The sequence below is a fragment of the Ovis aries genome, chromosome 2, assembly GCF_016772045.2.
Source record: "Ovis aries strain OAR_USU_Benz2616 breed Rambouillet chromosome 2, ARS-UI_Ramb_v3.0, whole genome shotgun sequence".
In the NCBI taxonomy this organism is placed as follows: Eukaryota; Metazoa; Chordata; class Mammalia; order Artiodactyla; family Bovidae; genus Ovis; species Ovis aries.
The window spans coordinates 22,926,129-22,951,422 of NC_056055.1; the positions used below are offsets into that span (position 1 = coordinate 22,926,129).

A 25,294-nucleotide genomic window follows, 5' to 3' on the forward strand; every position below is an offset into this window, starting at 1 on the left:
AGAAGATGTGGTACTATATACAATGGAATATTACTCAGCCATAAAAAGGAAAGAAACTGAGTTAGTTGTAGGGATGTGGATGAACCTAGAGCCTGTCATACAAAGTGAAGTAAGTCAGAAAAATAAAGATTGTATATTAACACATATATATGGAATCTATAAAAATGGTACTGAGGAGCATATTTGCAGTCCAGGAATAGAGGTGCAGATGTAAAGAAAGGACTTCCGGATACAGGGTGGGGAGGGAAGAAGGCGGGATGAATTGAGAGCGTGACTTTGACATAGATACTCTACCATGTGGAAAATAGAGGGAACCTCCAGGATAGTACAGGGAGTTCAGCTCGGCGCTCTGTGATGGCTTAGAGAGGTGGAGTGGGGAGGGGGGGGAGGGAGGCTCAAGAGGTAGGGGGATTTATGTATACATATGACTGGCTCATGTAGTTGTACAGCAGAAACTAACGCAACATTTTAAGGCAATTATATTAAAAAAAAAAAAGATGCAGGGTCTTGAGAGATAGACAACATGTGCCATGAGCCCCTCACCCTCCCACCTAAGATCTGGTGAGAGATGGCTCTGCTGAGGCTCTGGAGTGTGGGGACACAGTGACTAGGGGCCACTCCTGCCCCTGGAAGCAAGGAGGGCAGAACAGTCAGCTGGCAATTTGGAGGGGGGAGTTTCTAGAACTCCATCCTGAGTCGACGATCTCTCATGCCCCTTTCCCTCACCTCTCTATGTGCTCCAACCCAGAGGGCCATGAGCACAGGTGGAAGAGAAGGAGCTGGACCACCCTTAGCCCTTTAGAAATCACCTTCATTGAGAGTCTTTCATGTACAAGGAATCGCACCAATTCTAAGTGTTGACAAACACGTGCCCTTATGTCATCATCGCTGCTGCCAAGTTAGGGATGTTTCCACCAACTTAGAAAGTTCCAGTGGTTAAGAATCCACCTTGCAGTGCAAAGGACACCAGTTCACTCCCTGGTCTGGGAAGATCCCACATACCTCGAGTAACTAAGCCTCAGTGCCACAGCTACTGAGCCCGAGCACCTAGAACCTGTGCTCTGCAACGAGAGAAGCCACGGCAGTAAGAAGCCCATGCACTGCAAAAAAGAGTAGTCTCTGCTCTCTGCAACTAGAGAAAGCCTGTGCGCAGCAATGGTGACCCGGCGCAGGCAGGAAAATAAAGAAATCTTAAAAAAATCATTAGCTTGCATCTGGTATCTACCTCGATGAGGTTTGAAATCTGGTGAGGCTATCGACACCACAAAGTACTGATACAAGTACATGCATATCCATCAGCTTCCCCTAACATATGGTGGCTTCAAACCACAACCATCTGTCACTGTGCATCTGATTGCAGAGTCATCCTGACTGGACGTCCAGTATGGCTTGTCTGCTGGGCTGTCCCCTGTGTCTGGCCAGTGAAAGGGCAGGGGAGGCTGGCTGACACAGGAGGGCCATGTGGCATGACACGGGGAGCCCCAGTGCCGTGGGACTCCAGCGTACAGCCAGCTGGTCCGTATCTGGTAGTCTTCCGGGTCCAGTCACTGCAACAGAGCAGGCCCCAAAGCACAGGCACCTTTCAAACTTCTTCTTGTGCTGTGTTTGTCAATGCCCTATTGGCCAAAGCAATTTCATAGCCAAGTTCCATGTATAGATCCCACCTGTTTTTAAAAAATTAGTTAATTAATTTTTGACTGTGCTGAATCTTTGTGGCTGTGTGTGGGCTTCCTCTACTTGTGGGGAGTGGGGGCTACTCTTCATTGTGGTGCACAGGCTTTAGAGCACATGGGCTTCAGTATTAATAGTTGCAGAACACGGGTTCAGTAGTTGCAGCTTGTGGGCTCTACAGCGAGGGCTGAGTAGTCGTGGCACACAGGCTTAGTTGCCCTGTGGCATGTGGAATCTCCCCAGACGAGGGCTCAAACCCGTGTCCACTGCATTGCAAGGTGGCTTCTTAACCTCTGGACCACCAGGAAAGTCCTAGATTTCACCTCTAGATGGGATCATCGGGAGCCTCATATCCGAAGGGTGTAGACTGAAGGAGGAGAGCACTATGTGGCCAACTGTACAACTTAACACAGGATATTCATAGGCAATGCTGCGCCAGACAGAGGAAAAGTGTAGGGTACTGTAAGAACACATCACAGGGCACTCAGACTCACTGTGGGGGTGGAAAGGGACCCTGTGTGATCACGGTGTTGGGCAGATAGCTGAGTCATGAATCAGGAGTTTTGGGGTGCAGGTGAATGGGGCCTACAAAGAAGAGCATTCAAGGCAGAGGGACCAGTGTGTGCAAAGGGCTTGAGGCAGTCAGGACGGTCGCCCAATTCAGCGGCCCAGGACTGGGCAACGAGACAGGTCATCAGGGAATAAAACACATTGGGTCTTGGGGGCTGAGCTAAGAGTGCCGAGTCTCAATCTCAGAGGGGTTAGCGGCTGGTGAGAAGCATATTTGGGTTCTTACGATTATCCAGGTTGCAGGATGGAGAACAGACTGTGGGTAAGCAAAGCCTAAGAGAGTGTGCAGGGAGATGAGAAAGAGGGGTGGCCAGGTCATCTAGGTGGTGGGGAGAAGAAAAGAAGCGGAGATCCAGAAGCATGCAGGTCAAACCCAGAACCAACATGAGCTATAAATTGCCACAAACTCTTTGTAGATCTTCCCCTCCAGTGGTGGTCTCTATGCCCTCCATTAGTAGTTGGGCAGGCTTGGGACTGCTCTAACAGAAATCGGTGGAAGGATTCCTGTGCGACTTCTGAGACTGGGCCATAGAAGGCCATGCATCTTCTGTCTCCCTTACAAGGCACTTGTGGGGGCCCCATGTAAGAAGCCTGCTCCACCTGAAGCAGTTAAGCTGAGAGAAAGCCAAAGTTGCACAGAGGAGCTGGATACAGGAGCTCCAGGCCTGGGGGAGCCTAACCTTTGAGTCACCTCAGTCCAGGCAGTGGATGGATGAGGAAAGATGCCAGGGGATGCCAGCCCTGGCATTTGAGTGCTCCTAGTTGGGATCCCAGATCCCACAGAGGAGACAAGCCATTGTCTCAGGGCCTGGTCTAACTTCCTGAGTATAGCATCCACAGGCAGAATAAAGTGGATGTTATTTTATCAGACCGATATTGGGGTTTATTTTGCAGTAATCTGTAACTGGGCTTCCCAAGTGGTGCTAGTGATGAAGAACCCACTTGCCAATGCAGGAGATGCAGGATCAGGAAGATCCCCTGGAGGAGGGCCCAGCAACCCACTCTAGTATTCTTGCCTGGAAAATCCCATGGACAGACGAGCCTGGTGGGCTACAGTCCTTGGGATCACAACAGAGTCAGACACGACTTATCGACTAAACAGCAACAATAACTAGGACAAGGAGAAAGGGAGGGGAGGTGTTGAGGTGACTCACAGAGAAGATGGTGCGCGTCGTCTTGTTTCTTTGTCAGTTAAAATGGTTTCTGTGGCAGAAGTGGGCTGTCAAAATAGAATGTGATGTACACACTGCTGTATTTAAAATGGATAACCAGAACCTACTTATAGCACAGAAAACTCTGCTCAATGTTATGTGGCAGCCTGGATGGGAGGGAAGTTGGGAGAATGGATACATGTATATGCATGGCTGAGTCACCCTACTGTACACCTGAAATTATCACAACATTGCCAATCGGCTCTACTCCGCTATAAAATAAAATGTGTTTTAAAGAAAGAATGAAGGTGAGAAACAAGGACTCATCCCTGGTATATTGCATTAAACAGCAGGTAATTCGAGTGTTAACTAAAGCTGTGAATGACATGGTCAAGTTAGTGATGAGTGAGGATGGTGGCCGTGGTGCATGTGTAGGGGACCATCCCAGAGCAGCAGAGGGGTCTGAGGCTGCTGACGACTGTCCACACAACACTGAGGTGGAACCCAAGTCTGCTCCAAGAGTGTAATAATACTGATTTCTAGATCAGAAAGTACTCTGAGGTCAGGACAATGAAAAAACTCCTTTACAAAAAAATTGATTATTTTTTCTGAAATATTTATCCTTCATTTGTCTTTCCAAATGAGTAAAGAAAAATTCTCAAGAATATTTATTGCTTTTAATAATTTTTCTCTTTGGAAACTCAGCGCTGAATTTCTAGGGGAATGAAAGGTACATGCCTGAAAGGGCTTTTCTCTTGTTAAAAAGCATGATTAGGGGATTACCCAGAATGCTCTGTTTTACATTTTCCCCATGGCTTTCATTACAGCTGCTTCTTTCTCAGCAGGTTCCATAATTATACAAATGTCTTAGCCTTTCAAGTATTTCATTATTCATTTGTTACTCATCCAGAGCACCTAAGGCCCCTTCCGCTGTAGAGATAGCTTGCTCAATGCACTGGCCATGAATTAATTTTTGACTTGGGTCTTTTGTGTTTCCTAGGAAAGATGAAGTGGAAGATAGCATTTTATGTTGTGATTCTCCTTGCTTGCTGACCTGCCTCTATTCTTTGTTGTCTCTATATGTGAGCCTACACACTGTTCAGTCCTTGATTCCCTGGTTGCATTTACTTGCAGATTGTAGGTACCATCAATGAAAGCAATTTTGCCTACTTGAAATATTTCATTTACTGTCTTCGCTTCATTTAGGCAACAGTTTCTTTCCCAACCTCTGGATCTCATTGCCTATGAAACCATCTACTTCTCCTATTTAGTCATTCTATAATAACAGGTTCAGCAAAACTGTTTCAGAGTCCCAGTTTCCAATGATACATTTCGCTTATATATAATTTTACAAAAGGTTTTACAGAACTTCCTGCTGTATATCCTCAGTGATATGGATAAGGGGGAATAATTCAGTAATATGGAAAGGATAAAAACGATAAACTCTTTTGACAGAAAGCAACTAGTAACTTTTATATGGTTAATTATTTGGCCAATTTAAGTGTCATTTGGAAAAGTTTGCTTCCCCTGCGGCTCAGCTGGTAAAGAATCCACATGCAATGCAGGAGACCAAGGTTCGATCCCTGGGTTGGGAAGATCCCCTGGAGAGGGGAAAGGCTACCCACTTCAGTATTCTGGCCTGGAGAATTCCACAGACTGTATAGTCCATGGGGTTGCAAAGAGTCGGACAGGACTGAATGACTTTCACTTTCACTTAGAAAAGTTCAGTGATTCTAGAGTTTATTGTGTTTTTGAGTCACTAAGTCATGTCTGACTCTTTGTGACCCAATGGACTATAGCCCATCAGGCTCCTCTGTCCATGGGATTTCCCAGGCAAGAATACTGGAGTGGGTTGCCATTTCCTACTCCAGGGAATCTTCCTGATCCAGGAATCCTGCATTGGTGGGTGGGGCAGATTCTTTACCACTGAGCCACCAGAGAAGCGCCCTGTCCTCCTCACCCCATCCCTAATCCTAGGCCATCACTCATCTTCACTAGCCAACTCTTTATCTGTATAATTTTGTCATCTCAAGAATGATGTATAAATAGAAGTATATAGTAATATAAACTTTGGGGATTGTTTTTTCTCTTAGTAGAACGCCCTTGTAACTTGTTGCATACATCAGTAATTCTCTTAATTGCTGAGTAGCATTCTGTGATAGGGGCTTTCCTGCTGGCTCAGTGGTAAAGAATCTGCCCGCCAATGCAGGAGATGTGGGTTTGATCCCTGGGTCGGGAAGATCCCCTGGAGAAGGAAATGGCAGCCCACTCCAGTATTCTTGCCTGGAGAATACCATGGACAGAGGAGCTTGGTGGGCCACGGCCCATGGGGTCACAGAAGAGTCAGACACAACTTGATGACTAAATAACAACGTTTTGTGGTATGGAGAGATAGGAGCTTGTGTGATTCAACCCACTGAAGGGTATCTGGGCAGTTTCTAGTTTTGGCTATTATAATAAAGCTCCTCTGAAAATTTGCATACAGGTTTCTGTGTGAACATATGTCTCCATTTGTCTTGGATGAGTACCCAAAAGTTTACTTGCTTGGTTGTACTGTAATTGTACATTTAGTTTTGTAAACACTGCCAAACTTTTCCGGGGTGAAGATACGAATGTATATTCTTACCAGCATGTAAGAGTGATTCAGTTTTTCTGCATCTCCATCAGCATTTGGTGGTGTCAATATTTGTTATTTCAGCCATTCTATTAGGTCTGTAGTGATACCCCATTGTGGTTTAATTTTCATTTCCTTCATGACTAATGATGTTGAGCATCTTTTCATGTGCTTATTTGCCATCTGTCTGTCATCCTCAGGGATTCCCATGTTCTAATTACACCCTATTTTAAAATACAGGACAGAGAAATGCAGTGTATCCTGGTTCATGGAGAGTAGGCTACATATCAACCATCCCCTAGAGACTAAAATCCACCAAATCTTTCCCCTTTCCCAAATTTTACAATGTATTAATGTATTTCCAATGCATTCAATTTAGTAATCACTGACATATGCTCAGAGAGAGAAAAGAAGTCCTCTTTCAGCAAATGGACTCTCAAATCTGGGGCCTGTATCTCTCACAGCTAAGAAGGAGAAAACACATCTGTCTTTACCAAGATCTCTTTATGCTCTCCTTGCTGTAAATAGGCAGAGAGGCAGCTGGGAGCATCAAGAGGCAGAGGGAGATGGGGGCAGGGGGTAGAGCACATAGGACTCCAGTTTCTTCTCTTTCTTCTTGTACTTAGAACTGAAAATTTCACTTCAATCCAGAGTGGTCACCCAGGTGAAATTTCCCTTGTTTTGGCTCCACATCTGTATTTTCAGCGAGCATCAGGATCATTGTTATCTTCTTCTAAACTTGGGAAACAGCGCCTTCTCCTGTTGGGCATCTGTCAGTCCTCTGTAACAAGGTGGGTTCTCAGGGAGATGAACTTTAGGCCTTGAGAAGGTTTACGGAGCCATTTAGTGCAGACACCATCATGGCCTTGTCAACCTGAGGTTAATGGCAGCCACCAACCTATTCATCAGAATCCCTATTAAAACCATCCAGTTGGACTATTCATGTGCATGCACCAAAGAGGGAAGCGTGTGTGGGTCCTTCAATTATACATGTCCTATTTGTCCCATAGGATCTAACCTTATGTTTCTTACTTCCTTACCATATTATGCACATTTTATAAGCACACATTCTTTGGCAGAGGGATATAATAGGATTTGTTAATACTAGAAATTCCAGGTTATCTAAGAAAGTATTTCTAAAATAATTTGTCAAAGACATTCTCAAAACTCCTAGTCAGGGATCCCTCTGCCCCATACCTTAGGAATTAGGTTTCCAAAAGAAAGGTGAATGTTTTCCTGAAGTCCTAATTGGCCAAAAGCACAAAAAAACCTACTTCAGCTAGATTACTCCTACTCTGTGGTCAATTTTAATTACAGTTTTAATCATGTCTTCCCTGAAAGGGCCCCTAAAGCATCACCAATTCCACCCCACCTCATGTTTTCACACCCAGAGCCTGGATAAGAGAAGCAGCTTGCTCTAAGGCCCCAGCTGTGGCAGGGCAAAAACCAAGGATCACATTCTCCTAATATGAAGCCTTGAGAGATTTTGAGTTGCCTTCTTCTCTCAGTTGCACAAACACTCAGATAAGGATTTGCTAGAATGGAGAGCTCAAGACAAGGCATAGAGTGGACTTGTCCACAGATCTGTGTGTGTCATGGAGGGGCATGGACCCCATGTCAGCAGGAACATCTCCAGGCAAATTCTTCAGTCCTTGGGAAGAAGATCATCCTAGACAGGTGTTTGTCCTCAGGCATCAGGAGGAGAGAAAGAAACATTCAACAATTTTGTTTCTGCCTATGAGACCGGATTTCTCCTCTGTATTCCTTGTAACTCAGATCACTCGAAACGTGCATGCATTTATAACAGCTTCAACAACAAAGGCACACACACAAGACTCCAGGGTCTATCAGAATCCCTTGTCTGAACTTCCAGTCAGTAGGCAGCATTCCTGGCTTGGTGTGGGGTGGCCCATGTCAGGACTCAGCCTGAAGGGGCATCCATCTCCAGCGCTGTCCCATATGGTAGCTGATGGCCATGTGTGGCTACTAAGCCCTTGCCCTGTGGGTGGCTGGCTGACTTTGAGATGTGCTGTAAGGGCAAAATACACACTGGAGTGTGAAGGCTTCTTATGAAAAAAGTGTAAAATATCTCATTAAAGTCTTCTATGTCAATTTCACATCAAATTAATATTTGGTATATATTGGGGTAACTGAATCCCAGGGATGGCGGAGCCTGGTGGGCTGCCGTCTATGGGGTCACACAGAGTCGGACATGACTGAAGAGACTTAGCAGCAGCAGCAGCAGCAAATTAAGTTTATCTGTTTCTTTTTAGTTTCATAAGGTGGTGACTAGAAAATTTAAACTCACAGATGCGATTTTGTTCTGTTTCTGTGGTTGTGCTGCTAAAATGGTCATACCAATCCCTCCCACTCCTCCTCCACTTCTCAGGAGTCACCTCCACTGATAATTGCACCTGACCCCTCTGTTGCCTTGCCTTGCTGTATTTTTGTTCATAACTGTTACTTTACCTGACTTTGCATTTGTCCTTTTTTATCTCTCCCACAGAAATGAAAGCAAGGAAAGGCAGGGGCCTTGAGAGATGCTGTATTCACAGCACTGAGAATGTTGCTGCCCAAAACCTTGGCTTTCTCTGGAGGAGAGGGGAACATGGTAGGCTCATGCCTCAAAAACTGTGCCCTGCCCTGGCTTCGTGAGGAGTCTAGGGGCTTATACACAATGAGGGCTCACTGTTAGGAGTCAGTGATGAGGAACAAAGATGTTGGGATCTTGATTTCTTCCTCTTCCATTGTTTCAAAGACAGTCATAGGCTGGCTTCAGTAACTCAGGAATTGAGTCCAGGAGTTTGATGGCTCTGTGGCCTTCTTTCTTATATGTAAAAAGAAGAACTGTAAGGGGAAGAGAGTTGTAAGGGTAAACACCAGATGCAGGATGCATCTAGCACAGAGTCAAAGGAAAAATAGATGTGAAGTATAGCTCCTGCAGCGTTATGGGGCAGAAAAGCACACTTTGGGCTTTGCTAGTACCTCAGTTGGTGAAGAATCTGCCTGCAATGCAGGAGACCCCGGTTCGATTCCTGGATCAGGAAGATCCGCTGGAGAAGGAATAGGCTACCCACTCTAGTATTCTTGAGCTTCCTTTGTGGCTCAGCTGGTTATGCACTGCAGATCTTGGTTTGATCCCTGGGTTGGGAAGATCCCCTGGAGAAGGGAAAGGCTACCCACTATTCTGGCCTGGAGAATTACATGGACTATATAGTCCATGGGGTCACAAAGAGTCGGACACAACTGAGCAACTTTCACTTTCGCTTTTCAAAGCACACTTTGCTATTGACATTCCAAGTTAGGAGCATTTAGGAAGCTTCAGGCCTGCTCACTGTTCTCTTTATCTTCTTTGTTCTCAGGAAAGGGAAAGAAAAAACTAATTCCTCTTTTTTTACTTCCTTTTCACTACTACTTAAGAATAATGCTACTTAAGAATAATGCTACTTAAGAATAAGAGTTTGCTGAAAGAGTGAATTCATATAGTACAACTCTGTAAGAGAAAGTTGCAGTTGAGTTGATGTTGTTGCTTGGTCACTTTAGTTGTGTCCAACTCTTTGCAACCCCATGGATAGTAGATTGCCAGGCTTCTCTGTCCATGGTATTTCCCAGTCAAGAATACTGGAGTGGGTTGCCATTTCCTCCTCCAGGGGATCTTCCTAACCCAATAAAACCCGGGTCTCCAGCTTGGGCAGGTGGATTCTTTACCTCTGAGCCACCTGGGAGCCCTGAGTTGATGCTGCTGCTGCTGAGTCACTTCAGTCGTGTCTGACTCTGTGTGACCCCATAGATGGCAGCCCACCAGGCTCCCCTCTTCCTGGGATTCTCCAGGCAAGAATACTGGAGTGGGTTGCCATTTCCTTCTCCAGTGCATGAAAGTGAAAAGTGAAAGTGAAGTCTCTCAGTTGTGTCTAACTCTTCGTGACTCCATGGACTGCAGCCTACCAGGCTCCTCTGTCCATGTGGTATTTCAGGCAAGAGTACTGGAGTGGGTTGCCATTGCCTTCTCCGCCTGAGTTGATGACCCAGGACTATATTTTGCCAAAAACTAGAAGAAACAAGAATGCGAGTTGACTGTGGCTCAGATCATGAACTCCTTATGGCCAAACTCAGACTTAAGTTGAAGAAAGTAAGGAAAACCAACTAGACCATTCAAGTATGACCTAAATCAAATCCCTTATGATTATACAGCGGAAATGAGAAATAGATTTAAGGGACTAGATCTGATAGACAGATTGCCTGATGAACTATGGACAGAGGTTCATGACTTTGTACAGGAGACAGGGATCAAGACCATCCCCAAGAAAAAGAAATGCAAAAAACAAAATGGCTGTCTGAGGAGGCCTTACAAATAGCTGTGAAAAGAAGAGAAGTGAAAAGCAAAGGAGAGAAGGAAAGATATTCCCATTTGAATGCAGAGTTCCAAAGAATAGCAAGGAGAGATAAGAAAGCCTTCCTCCAGTGATCAGTGCAAAGAAATAGAGGAAAACAATAGAATGGGAAACACTAGAGATCTCTTCAAGAAAATTAAAGATATCAAGGGAACATTTCATGCAAAGATGGGCTCAATAAAGGACAGAAATGGTATGGACCTAACAGAAGCAGGAGATATTAAGAAGAGGTGGCAAGAATACACAGAAGAACTGTACAGAAAAGGTCTTATGACCCAGATAATCACAGTGGTATGATCACTCATCTAGAGCCAGACATCCTGGAATGCAAAGTCAAGTGGGCCTTAGGAAGCATCACTATGAACAAAGCTAGTGGAGGTGATGGAATTCCAGTGGAGCTATTTCAAATCCTGAAAGATGATGCTGTGAAAGTGCTGCACTCAATATGCCAGCAAATTTGGAAAACTCAGCAGTGGCCACAGGATTGGAAAAGGTCAGTTTTCATTCCAATCCCAAAGAAAGGCAATGCCAAAGAATGCTAAACTCCACACAATTGCACTCATCTCACACACTAGTAAAGTAATGCTCAAAATTCTCTGGCCAGACTTCAGCAATATGTGAACCGTGAACTTCCAGATGTTCAAGCTGGTTTTAGAAAAGACAGAGGAACCAGAGATCAAATTGCTAACATTCACTGGATCATGGAAAAAGCAAGAGAGTTCCAGAAAAACATCTATTTCTGCTTTGTTGACTATGTCAAAACCTTTGACTGTGTGGATCACAATAAACTATGGAAAATTCTTCAAGAGATGGGAATACCAGACCACCTGATCTGCCTCTTGAAAAATATGTATGCAGGTCAGGAAGCAACAGTTAGAACTGGATATGGAACAACAGACTTGTTCTAAATAGGAAAAGGAGCCCATCAAGCCTGTATATTGTCACCCTGCTTATTTAACTTATATGCAGAGTACATTATGAGAAATGCTGGGCTGGATGAAGCACAAACTGGATTAAGATTGCCGGGAGAAATATCAATAACCTCAGATATGCAAATGACACCACCCTTATGGCAGAAAATGAAGAACAAAAGAGCCTCTTGATGAAAGTGAAAGAGGAGAATGAAAGGGTTGGTTTAAAGCTCATCATTCAGAAAACGAAGATCATGCCATCTGGTCCCATGACTTCATGGCAAATAGATGGGGAAACAGTGGAAACAGTGGCAGACTTTATTTTAGGAGGCTTCAAAATCACTGCAGATGGTGATTGCAGCCATGAAATTAAAAGACGCTTGCTCCTTGGAAGAAAAGTTATGAACAACCTAGGTAGCATATTCAAAAGCAGAAACATTACTTTGCCAACAAAGGTCTATCTTGTCAAGGCTATGGTTTTTCCAGTGGTCATGTATGGATGTGAGAGTTGGCCTATAAAGAAAGCCAAGTGCCGAAGAATTGATGCTTTTGAACTGTGGTGTTGGAGAAGACTCTTGACAGTCCCTTGGACTGCAAGGAGATCCAACCAGTCCATCCTAAAGGAGATCAGTCCTTAGTGTTCATTGGAAGGACAGATGTTAAAGCTGAAACCCCAATACTTTGGCCACCTGATGAGAAGAACTGAGTAATCTGAAAAGACCCCGATGCTGGGAAAGATTGAGGGCAGGAGCAGAAAGGGACGACAGAGGATGAGATGGTTGGGTGGCATCACTGACTCAATGGACATGACTTTTGGTAGGCTCTGGCAGTTGGTGATGGACAGGGGAGGTCTGGTGTGCTGTGATTCATGGGGTCGCAAAGAGTCAGACACAGCAGAGCGACTGAAGTGAACTGAATTAAACATATATTAATTTTGGAATTAAAATGCATTTCTTCTTTTTGTTAGACTTCAGAGGTTTTCACAAGCCCTAGAAAGACTTACAGCTCCTGGCACAGGCCCTTGAGACTAATGATCCACTGGACTCTATTCTCATTTTGTTTCTTTGGATTTTTGAGCCCAGTGACTATCAGGGATCTGAACCATGGTCATGAATGGAAATTCTGTATGTCAAGACTATGTGTTTAAAACCAAGAGCTAGCAATGGAGGGCTTGATGAGGACATGGGATGGTTGCCATTGATCTCTATACCTTAGCATCACATTGTGCATGACAAGATCACCCTACCAATGAGTTAGCAGAAGAGGCTACCCCAATTCCTCTTCATCACTTTGCTGTGCTTGGTTAATTTGACATCTTTACTCTCCTATCCTGAGGTTTAAATGCTAAAATTGGCAGCTTCCCAGGGAGAGGCCCAGAGGCCTGGGGTCCAGGAGAAGAATCAGGCTTCTACTTTAGTAGGAAAGGTTAAAGAAAAGTTGATAGGAAGACCAGGGATGATCCTACAGTGCTTTAACCTTTTGCCCACCAGCATCCTGGCCTTCCATGTTGGGTCAGAATATGAAATATCTGGACCTCAACACCCGTCATGAAAATCCAGTGTGTCATTTTCCCCTTCTTGTCTGTATTGAAAGTCCATCTCCAATTGCTGACCTCCAGCCCTACCATCTTCCACCTCCTCTCCCTCCAGTAAGTGACTCTGCTTGCCTGTGCACTCTCTGATATTCCCTGTATGCCAGCTGTTGTACTGTACTTCTGTACTTTTCAAGGCACTGTACTGTAAGATTAAGCATGTTTTCTTTTTTGTGTGTTTGTTTTTTATGTATTATTTGTGTGAATAGCATACAGTCCTATATAGCTGATTGTGTTAGTAGGCTAACTTTAGGGGATCTGGGAACAAACTGGACTTGTGAACGTACTCCTGGGATGGAACTCGTTAGAATGTAGGGGGCTTGCTGTAGTCTTTTATTTCCCTAATCATTTACAAATGTAAAAGTTATTCTTAGTTTGCAGACCACACGAAAAGAAGTGGTGGGTTGCAGTTTGCCACCTTCTATTCTAAAGTGTCAATGATTATGACCCCAAATTGGTAGGAATAGCTTTGGTGTTGTTGTTCACAGTTACCAAGTGCCCACAGAGAAAGGGTCTCAACTCTAAGAAAATTTTTTCTCAACAAAGCTAGACAGATGGAAAAAATATAAATTTTGTTTAAAAATCTATTTCTGTCTGTTCCAGTCATTTCCGTCTGCTGTCTGCTCCCCATGTTTGGGTTCCACCCAGCATCTCTCAAGGTGAACGTGAACAACAAAATACCCTCCCTCCCCGCTTGGTGTGTGCTCCCCTCTTGCTCTAGCATCAAGCCTCCTCTAGACTCGGCCAGAGCCCACCTTTCCTCAGCAGGTCCCCCACCTGAGCATGGTCTTGTTCCTGCTGGTCTCCTGGCTGTCCTGTACTTTCTGTCTGTCCTGCACTCCACTCCAAAGAGAGCATCTGGGCAGCATCCTGATTTAACCTTGACTTCCCCTTGGAGGGCCTCCCTGGTGGCTCAGAGGGTAAAGCGTCTGCCTCCACCGCAGGAGACCTGGGTTCAATCCCTGGGTCAGGAAGATCCCCTGGAGAAGGAAATGGCAACCCACTCCAGTACTCTTGCCTGGAGAATCTCATGGACAGAGAAGCCTGGTAGACTACAGTCCATGGGATTGCAAAGAGTTGGACACGACTGAGCGACTTCACTTCACTTAACTTTACTTCCCCATGGGCTGGAATGTCAATTTCCTCTTCTTGGCAGATATTCTTTGCTGTTAGGTGTCCAGGTGACTAATTTGTAGCCCATGGAATGTGAATTCTTAATCTTCTGTGCCACAGTACCCATGTCTGTAAAATGGGGATGATTGTATGTGTGTGGCAGGGGGCGGGGTTTGCTAGAAACCCTTGCAGGTACAACCAGAATGTGTGAGAAATGTTAGTTTCTTCTCCCACCTCTGCTCACTGGTTTCATCCTGAGCCTGAGAGTTCCAGAAGATCCTCTGTTCCTCTGTGACTAGTTCTCAAATGTGTGCATGGATGCTCCGTTGTGTTTGACTCTTTGGCCCAAAGGACTACGTGGACCCCATGGACCTTATACAGGCTTCTCTGGGCATGGGATTTTCCAGGCAAGCATATTGGAGTGGGTTGCTATTTCCTTCTCCAGAAGATCTTTCTGACCCAGGGATTGAAACTGTGACTCCTGCTGTGTCTCCTGACAGGCTAATTCTTTACTGCTGAGCCATGGAGGAAAGCCCAGTCTGTTTCCACCTGGTTTGAAACCGGGCATCTTCCTCATGGTGAAGCGAACGTGATAACCACTACACTATGGAAAGGAGGCAGGTAAAGGAAAGCAAATATATAACTCTTATTTTCATCACTCCTCAGATGTTATGGCCCTGAGTTCCCATGCTGTGGTTGCCCTTTGCTCAGGGTGTCCACCTCTGACTCTCTCAGGCAAATTATCTTCTCCCCTTCATGCAACTTCATTTTCTAATAAAATTTTCAACATTTATACATTTAGAATGGAGAGGTCTATGTTTTGTCTGGCATATTTTAAAAGAACTGAATGTGTAATAAAATCACTTTGAAAGAATAGTGTGTGGAAGAACTGTTTTGTAGCAAATGTTAAAAATTCAATGATAAAAGCTTTTTAGACAAATAAAAGGAGGGGAGAGTTCCAGGAACTGTGATCCTCATTTAAAATAAGCTTTTCGTTCCTTAAACTACTACTGATGCTGATGCTTATCTTGGTAGAGATTTATGAGAGATAAATCCGCACTTGGTTTTTTCATTGGTGCAGAACAGTTTTCAGTACTGCTACTGGCAACTTGAAATGAATGAAACTATAATTTTGATAATTTTGAATGAAATATGTGACAGTTTCTTTCAAAGGGAATGAGTGTCTTCATGTTAGAAGATATATATTTCTTTTTGATATCTAATTCTGGAGATATTTGTGCTGGAATGTGACCCCTAAAAGAGGAGGGAATAGACAGTCTCCATCCTCACATTTCCAGTGGGGAGTGGCTGGAGCTCAGATGCTGGGCTGAATGGTCTGGCTTCCCAGCGAAGTGAGATCCGCTGGTCTGGTGTGATGGCTTCCCAGGCGTGAACCCATGAACCTACCTTTTGTAGGGTTTTCGTCCAGGGTCCATGGACCTCTTCTTTTCCTTTCAGGAGTGGGGCTGCTCAGCGGTGTGTGGTCTGCAGAGATAAACCTGCAAGGTCTGTTACTCTGGCCACACCAGTATCAAGAGGGGTTTGCTGCCCATCTTCCCATAAACTACCACTGAAAATTACCACTGCGAGATCTGAGCTGAGATTTCCAGCGAGAGGACAGTTGTGCAACCAGATTGAGGTGTAAAGGAACAGAGGTGAAAAGTCTGGTGAGATGCTAACCTTCAGACATGCTGGGCCCAGCATGAAATGCTCATCAGAACTTTTGGGTCAAGTAACTTTGGGTTGAAAATGAAATTTTATGGAATAAATTAAAGCAATTAAAAATTTTTTATAGGAAGTGCTGAAACTTTCATGAAATATCTGTTTGATTAGGAAGAGATTTTAGGGAAAGGCGAGACAAAAGTTATTCAGGAAATTTTCTCCTTAAAGAAAATGTTTTCCAATGGAAAGGGTCTTTATTGCTGGAGGACTGACCCCAGAATTTTCTGTCTTCTTGATCAAGCACCAATATTAAAGGCTTGATCCCACTGTGATGCCAAAGCGAGTGCCTGCTGACTACTCAGGCGGTATTCTTCTTGGCACTGGCTCTCCAATAGAGTCTTTACTCCAGGTGGTGTTCCCAGTTATTTTCCACGTACCCATAGGTGTAAACTCAAATTAACCAAACTCTTAAGAGACTGATGTATAAACCAAAGAAGCCAATTTATTACTTTCTAGTGAGTGAAGGATAGATGTTCAGCTCTGCTCTTCAGCACATGCTCCACTCAATATAAGAAAATGACTAGCTCTAGGAGGCTGTTTCAGGTGGACAAGGGTGTGTGTGATAAACCTGAATGGCATCTTGCCTGATGGCTGTCTTAGGAAACAGCTGTGAATTGGAGGCTGAACTGTGTTTGATGGTGGCTGATCCATCCACCATTTCTATATGTGGTCCTCAAGTGCCTGTTGGCAGAATCACTTTCCTCTGCACATGGTTAAAACGCTATAGGGCCGTTTGGTCTACAGTACTCAGATTGTTTCTCTTTAATTCATACTGATACTCCAGACAAGATGCAACATGCATGTAATTTCACTTACACTTTAGTCCTAACCATTTGTTTCTTCTCCACAGAATTCACACCTTTTAGTGATACCGGGATATTCCCAAATACCTCTAGCGATTGCCGGGAGAAATATCAATAACCTCAGATATGCAGATGACACCTCCCTTATGGCAGAAAGTGAAGAGGAACTCAAAAGCCTCTTGAAGAAAGTGAAAGAGGAAAGGGGAAAAGTTGGCTTAAAGCTCAACATTCAGAAAATGAAGATCATGGCATCCGGTCCCATCACTCCATGGGAAATAGATGGGGAAACAGTGGAAACAGTGTCAGACTTTAGTTTTGGGGGCTCCAAAATCACTGCACATGGTGACTGCAGCCATGAAATTAAAAGACGCTTACTCCTTGGAAGAAAAGATATGACCAACCTAGATAGCATATTCAAAAGCAGAGGCATTACTTTGCCGACTAAGATCCGTCTAGTCAAGGCTATGGTTTTTCCAGTAGTCATGTATGGATGTGAGAGTTGGACTGTGAAGAGGGCTGAGCGCCGAAGAATTGATGTTTTTGAACTGTGGTGTTGGAGAAGACTCTTGAGAGTCCCTTGGACTGTAAGGAGATCCAACCAGTCCATTCTCAAGGAGGTCAGCCCTGGGATTTCTTTGGAAGGAATGATGCTAAAGCTGAAACTCCAGTACTATGGCCACCTCATGCGAAGAGTTGACTCATTGGAAAAGACTCTGATGCTGGGAGGGATTGGGGGCAGGAGGAGAAGGGGATGACAGAGGATGAGATGGCTGGATGGCATCACTGACTTGATGGACGTGAATCTGAGTGAACTCCGGGAGTTGCTGATGATCAGGGAGGCCTGGTGTGCTGCGATTCATGGGGTCACAAAGAGTCCGACACGACTGAACGACTGAACTGAACTGAACTGATGCAGTTAAAGATAATGTTTTGAGGTAGCTAAAAACCTCACTTTATGGGGGTCGCCTTATTCCTAGCTTGTGTGGAAAATTGATCTTACTTAGCTGTATCTTTAAGTCAACCCTGAATATTCATTGAAAGGAATGGTGCTGAAGCTGAAACTCCAAAACTTTGGTCACCTGACCCAAAGAGGCAACTCAATGACAAAGACCTTGATGCTGAGAAAGATTGAGGGCAAGAGAAGCGGGAGACAGAGGATGAGATGGTTGGATGGCATCATTGACTCAGTGGACATGAGTTTGAGCAAACTCTGGGAGATAGTGAAGGATAGGGAAGCCTGGTGTGCTGCCGTCCATGGCTTGCAAAGAGTCAGATGTGACTTAGCAACTGTACAACAGAGCTGTATCTTTACTTATTATATGTTGAAAATTCGTTCTTAGAAAATCTGTTGATCTGGGGACTTTCTTGGTGGTCCAGTGGCTAACCTCTGCTCTTCCAATACAGGAGGCCCGGGTTCAATCCCTCGGGGAACTAGATCCCACATGTCAAAATTAAAGATCCCAACTGAGATCTGACCCAGCCCAATAAGTAAATAAATACTGGGTTGACCAAAAAGATCATTGAGGTTTTTTTTTTATAGGATCTTATTTAAAGAAACAAAGAAAATCTGTTGATTTATTCTTGCTAAATTGTTGCTTTTTCTTTCAGTTTTGTTACTGGTGACATAATATCAGTTTAAAATAAATTCTAGAAGCGAAGGTCTGTGTTCAGTTCAGGCTAAATTAAGGAGGGGACAAATATGAAAAGAGGGGAGGGAAAAAAAAGGAAAGAAAATAAAATCAGCATTGTAAATCACAGCCTTCTATCTGGCTGTCAACAAGTTTATGTAAAGTAAGTCATACACAATTGAAAACATTTCTGTTCTAATCTGCAGGATATTCAGTGTTCAAACAAGCTTATGTCCTGGGGCCTGAATTCAATGATAGCAATCCTGTGTCAGCTCTCTGCAGGTTTTACGCATTTTGTGTTCCTAGCAAGTGTCCATCTTAATTATCTCCAACCTGCCAATGAAGTCTGCCTTTACTTCTTGTGTGATTCTGAGGAATAATTTTAGTACAAGTTCTTGATCCCTTATCATCTGGATAGTAAAATAGATATTACCATTATTCAGCTGTCTTTCAAACCAGTCAGTCCTAAAGGAAATCAGTCCTGAATATTCATTGGAAGGACTGATGCTAAAGCTGAAGCTCCAATACTCTGGCCACCTGATGTGAAAAACTGACTCATTGGAAATGACCCTGATGCTGGGAAAGATGGAGGGAAGGAGGAGGAGGGAGCAGGAATGGATGAGATGGTTGGATGGCATCGCCAACTCAGTGGACATGAGTTTGAGCAAACTCTGGCAGACAGTGAAGAACAGGGAAGCCTGGGATACTGTAGTCCACTGGGTAGCAAAGAGTTGGACACAACTTAGCAAATGAATAACAACATTTATGATTTTGTGGCCACAGAAATTCATTATTGTTTCAAGTATTTAATCCTTTTGCATCATTATATGTGAACCTTGTGTCTCAGTGACTTTACAAGAAATATGCTTTACCTTGTACTGTCTAGCAACCAGCAGGATAGATCTTACTTTCTAATACATTTGTGTATTTTTATTTCAAGTAGGCTTCCTATAAAGGGTAAAGTGGGTCTTACGTGGTGGCTCAGTGGGAGATGTGGTCTCGATTCCTGGTCTGGGAAGATCACCTGGAGAAGGGAATGGCAACCCACTCCAGTATTCTTGCCTGGGGAACCCCATGAACAGAGGAACCTGGTGGGCTACAGTCCATGGGGTCACTAAGAGTTGGACACAACTTAGTGCCTGAACAACAAAAAAGGGGTAAATTGCTTGCATGCATGCTAAGCTGCTTCAGTCATGACCAGCTCTTTTGCGACCCCATGGACTGTATCCCATCAGGCTCCTCTGTCCATGAGGTTCTCCAGGCAAGAATACTGGAGTAGGCTGCCATGCCCTCCTCCAGGGAAGGGTGAAGTGTTGGGGATTAAAAAAAAAAATGACTGGCAATGACTTTCTCTTTCTTTTTCCCTTCCTCCCTCCTCTTTTCTTTCTTCCTTGCTTCCTCCTTTCCTCCCTCCCTCCCTCTCTTCTTTCTCCCTCCATCCTTCCCTTTCTTTTTAAATAGAGAAGTTCTGCCTACTGTTTGCACCACTGCAGCTCTAACTGGGTCTTTGATACATTCTTTGCTTTCTGTCCCATGGCTCCTTCTGTGTCGTGTGAGCGAGTCGTGCACCTCTCACTGATTTGCTGGTAACTTTCTTCAGGGTAGTTATGAAATGCACAGATCTGTGCCGCATCCCTTAAGGATTTCCGTGTCTTACTGGGAAAAACTTATTGTTGGCATGTACCACTTTATTTAACTAGGGGAGGTTAGAAAAGCATTAGTCTGGAGAAGTGTGTTTCAGACTGGTGATGCCAATCACTTTTGCCTTTCATTCAGCTGGTGTAGCTCCAAGAATGGGAGGGAGCCCCGCTCTGAGCCCAGAATTTCTTAGGGCTCCCAGGAACACAGCTTGACAAGGGTGGGGCAGCTTTGGGCATCAAGGGACAAAAAAGAAAAAAAAAAAAGGAACAGAAAACACATCTTCTTCAGCAATCACAACTTGTACTCATCCCCTCATCTGGTCTTTGGATCATCAGTGACATTACTTTGAAGTAGATTCTAAATGTATGCCCCCTGGTGGGCACTGTCAGGGGATAATGCGGAAGAGACTATTCATCTCTTTCTGACCTCACTGCTTGCCTGCACTGCTCAGATATGGCTGGGAAACATGGCCTTCCAAAACAAGTGAGAAGTAATGTCTTCCAAGTTTTGTCTGAAAATTCTTAAAACATAGGCTAATTTTGACAAGAACAACTCGCAGTGTGTTTGAAGGCAAGGTTTTTCTTCACTAAAGCTGTTCAAAGCACAGTTGTAAGGAAACTACTATTACTAATAGCATACTTGAACTTAAGGGGCATACATTTCAGGTCATTAGATAGCTGCCCAAGATAGATAATTACACTTTAAAACAATTTTATAAATTTTATCTCCACTAAATTGACCGCTTGACAGCTGTTTTGATGTCCTGTGAATTTTGCCATTGTTGAACAAAAAATAACATTCTTTTGTCAATGTCAGTTGACACTATCTTCTAAGAAAAAAATCTGAGGTCGACACATGACAATTTTTTAACTGTTGAGACTTTTTGATATTTTTGTAATTGTCCTTTTAAAAAATGAAGTGACAAAGGCATACTGTACTTGGAATTCCTTAGAAAATAGAGTCTGCAGGGAGATTTGAGGTGAGTTCTTGGGAACCACACTGTGAAGGAGGGAGGGTGCAAGACTGGGTAGGGTGGAGCTGGGCTGTGATGCGGGTGCAAAAGCAGCCTCATGGGACATGAGGATTTTTGTTCTGGGATAACATTGCTTAGCTGCCCCTCCATGAGTTAAGTCTTGCATCCAGCAGTGAGAGGATGTGACCTTGGGTGAAGTTGGTGTCTTTGCAACCTCAAAGAAAGGAAGAGGGGCTCATTCAGGGAATGAGCTCCTCAGTTCTGAGGGAGATCTGGGCGGCATACCTAACAGTTGTTAAATAGCTAATTTTCTCTTTCTCTTGAATGTTTATTATAACTAAAGGAAAGGGAAGCCTCATCAGACAAGGAGCTTCAAGGAGATATGTGCATGTGAGATTCTGTCAGAGCCTATCTTCCCAGTGAGGACTTGAGAAGCAATCATGGAAGCTTCTAGATTTCCATGACCACCTCCACTTCAGTGACAGAGGAACTCTTTTGTATTATAACTAATACCTACACTGTCTCACTGGAACAGATCCTTCCCCACGTTTAAAAAACTACAGTTTTCTGTGTAGTCTCTCTGAGTCCAGAATAACAAACTATGATTTTAGCAGTTTATTACAATCTTGCTCGGATGTACTCTGGGAGAGATCCGAGTGGTTTTTGTTTTTCTCTAAGGGAGATACTTCTGACATACCAAATTATATCTTCTCAAGTTACATAACAAATTCATCTCCCCAAGTTACGTACCAAATTACATCTCCTCAAATTACATACCAAATTCATCTCTGGAAGGGAGAAAGCAAGTGAAAAATATGCGGTTGATCTGGAACTTCGGCAGACAGTGGTGCTACTATCTTATATGAAGGTAGATATTTGGCAGGAACTTAATTACTTTTTGATGCTTTGTGATTTTCTGGTTCTTAGAGGATTATTTTGAAGAAAAAATTTAATTTCAGTTTTATTGAGGTATGATTGACGTTTAAAATTGCACGCTATTTAAAGTGTGCGTCATGGTGATTTGATATACGTACACATGTGAAAGGATTCTCCCCATCGATTCATTAATGCAGCTGTCACCTCACATAATTAACCTTTTTCATTTTTTTGGTGAGAACATTTAAGTTCTACTCCCTTTATTGTTGTTCAGTAGCTCAGTCGTGCCTGACTCTGTGCGACCCCATGGACGCATGCATGCCAGGCTTCCCTGTCCAACACCAACTCCTGGAGCTGCTTAAACTCATGTCCATTGAGTCAGCGATGCCATTCAGCCATCTCATTCTCTATTGTCCCCTTCTCCTCCTGCCTTCAATCTTTCCCAGCATCAGGGTCTTTTCCAGTGAGTCGGCTCTTCGCATCTCGTAGTCAATTTCAATTACACAATACGATATTATCAGCTATAGTCATCATGTCATAAGCTCCTGAGACCTTTTAAAAAATTATGTTGTTTTTTTTTTTTAATTTATATTCTGACTGCAGTGGACCTTTGCTATGGTGCTCATAGGATGTTGGTTGTGGTGTGAGGGCTTCTCTACTTGTGATGCTCAGACTCTCTAGTTGTAGTATGCCAGCTTAGTCGCCCCAGGATCTTAGTTCCCCTACCTGGGATCAAACCCACGTCCCCTGCATTGGAAGGCAAATTCTTAACCACTGGAGCACCAGGGAAGTCCCTAGATCCTCAGTTCTTGCTCATCTTATTGCTAGAAGTTAGGACGCTTTTACTAATCTCTCCCTATTTCTTCCATCACCCAGTCCCTGGCAACCACCAATATAATCTGTGTTTCTATAAGTTTTTCTTTTTTAGGATTCCACAAATAAGTGATATCATGCAGAATTTGTCTTTCTCTGACATTTCACTTAGCATAAACCCTCGAGTTTCATCCATTTTGTTACAAATGGCAAGATTTTCCCTTTCTTCGTGGCTGAACGATACTTCATTGTGTATGTATGCCGCATCTTCTTTACCCATTCATCCTCTGGGGGACACTCAGGTTGTTTTCTTATCTTGGCTATTGTGAGTAATGCTGCAATAAACACAGGGATGCAATTATCTTTTTGAGACAGTGACTTGTTTTCTTTCAGACAAATACCTGGACATGGGATTGCTGGATCATATGGTAGTTCTGTTTTTAATATTCTGAGGCACCTCCATACTGTCCTTCATAGTGGAGGCACCAATTTACATTTCTACCAATAGTGCGCAAGGCTGCCTTTTCTTCACATCCTTGTCAGCACTTGTTATCTCCTGTCTTTTTGAAAATAGCCATTCTAACAGATATTTGGGCTTCCCTCGTGGCTCAGCTGGTAAAGAATCCACCAGCAATGCAGAAGACCTGGGTTTGATCTCTGGGTTGGGAAGATACCCTGGAGAAGGAAACAGCTACCCACTCCAGTATTCTGGCCTGGAGAATTCCATGGACTGCACAATCAATGGGGTCGCAAAGAGCTGGATGTGACTGAGCAACTTTCATTTTCAGTTTCATTCTGACATCTGTGAGGTGATACCTCATTGTGATTTTCACTTGCATTTTCCTGATAATTAGTGATATTGAGAACCTTTTCCTGTATAGTTGGCCTTCTGCATGTCTTTTTTGGAAGAATGTCTATTCAGGTCCTCTGCTCATTTTCACATCAGGTAGTTTGTTTGTTTGCTGTTGAGTTGCATGAGTTCTTTATAGATTTCATGAGATATATCATTTGAAAATATTTTCTTTCATTTGGTAGGTTGCCCTTTCATTTTGTTGATGTCTTCCTTTGCTGTGCAGAAGCTTTGTAGTTTTTTTTTTTTTTTAATAAATACTGTTGGGCAGTTTATTAACCAGTGGAGTATATTACATAACAAACTACCCCACACCTTTCAGGAAGAAAACCACTCAGTTTGAAAAGTAAAGATGTCACCCACTGAATTTAAAGCACACAATTAAAATGCACTTTAAATATTTCTCTGGGGGTGGGGGTGGGAACGTAAGACTTCTACTCAACTAAGAGAAATGTTTTAAGAGTCCAGATCTTTTATTTTCTTTGTATTCATCATGCCATCAAATCATGGAAATAGGCTCCAACAGTTCCGGCTCCTCTCCAGTGGTTCTCATGAAGCGTGCTTCTCTGGGTGGAGCAGGCTGACTCTTTAGTTGAGCCCAAATACCTTTCTCTTTGTCTTCCTGTTTCCCTCCTTCATTTTCCTTCACACATTTCAGGAAGCTATCTTGGCTCTTAGGATGGCTAATTTGCTCAATATGTGCTAAGCTGCTACAGTCTTGTCTGTCTCTTTGCGGCCTTATGGACTGTAGCTCACCAGGCTCCTCAGTCCATGGGATTCTCCAGGCAAGAATACTGGAGTGGGCTGCCATGCACTCCTCCAGGGGATCTTCCTGACCTAGGGACTGAACCCACTGTCTTATGTCTTCTGCATTGGCAGGCAGGTTCTTTACCACTAGCGTCACACATGTTGATTCTCTTGGCAAGAATCTTGTTCTTAACTTGTTTGTTTACAATGGTGCTAACAGCTTGCTGGGTAACATCATCGACTCTTCCAGTGTTGCCATGGTAACATTCGTGGGGCATTCCTTATTGAACAGTGTCCATCCCCTTGATATCTACAATGTCACCTTTCTTGTAGATTCCCATGTATGCTGCCAAAGGAACAACTCCATGTTTTCTAAAAGGCCTAGAGAACATGTAGGGAGAGTCTCTCCTTTTTCCCTCCATATTGGTCATTTTGGTGAGTTACTGGAAGATGGCGGTTCCGGACGAAAAGGCAGAAGCTTCATAGAACTGATGTAGTCTCACTACATGTGCTTACTTTTGTTGCCATGAAGAAAAAAAATTGTATTTTAAGAGCAAAATCCATTTAGTTTAAGAAATGAATTGCTATTAACATTTGTCTTCTCTCTTTATGTCAACAGCAAAGAACATATGTTGGTCTTTCAAAATCTTTAATATGACAAAACCTAAAATATTAATAACATAATTGAATCAATGCATTTAATGCCTCTTTTGATACATTTGTATTACTTTGCACACAAAGAACATCTTTAGGGAATTCCCCAGGGGTCCAGTGGTTAGAACTCTATGCTTTTACTGCCGAGGGCCTGGGTTCAACCCTTGTTGGGCAACTAAGATCCCACAAGCTGAACAGCCTCCCCCCAAAGAAAAATTCTTTAATCCAAAATTCTCAAAATAGTCAACGTTTCTCAATAAAAGAATATTTTGCAAGAAGCTATACATTTCTTGCTTTTCCTCATGCTTAGCTAAAGTGGTGTCAGTTATTAAATTTGCTCTGCATATGCATGCCCCATCCACTTACCAGGGAACTTTCTAGAAGCTCACATCCATTACTGGAACAGCACAAATCCAGTCTTGTGTACATGTACCAGGGTTCCCACCACCTCTTTTGTTTCCCTGTGTCCTTGGCAGGCCAGTGTCAGCACCCTGACTGGGCTTGTTTCTGGGGGCAGTTCCTACAATGATGATTTTGTAAATTAAAAACAAAAAAGAGTCCAGGGCTCTGGTCTA

At 43.6% G+C, this 25,294-nt stretch overlaps 1 pseudogene; it reads right to left on the minus strand.

Annotated features, from left to right (window-relative positions):
- Nucleotides 1–23,817: 23,817 nt before the first annotated feature.
- Nucleotides 23,818–24,536, minus strand: LOC106990895 (large ribosomal subunit protein eL21-like; annotated as a pseudogene).
- Between the last annotated feature and the right edge of the window lie 758 nt (nt 24,537–25,294).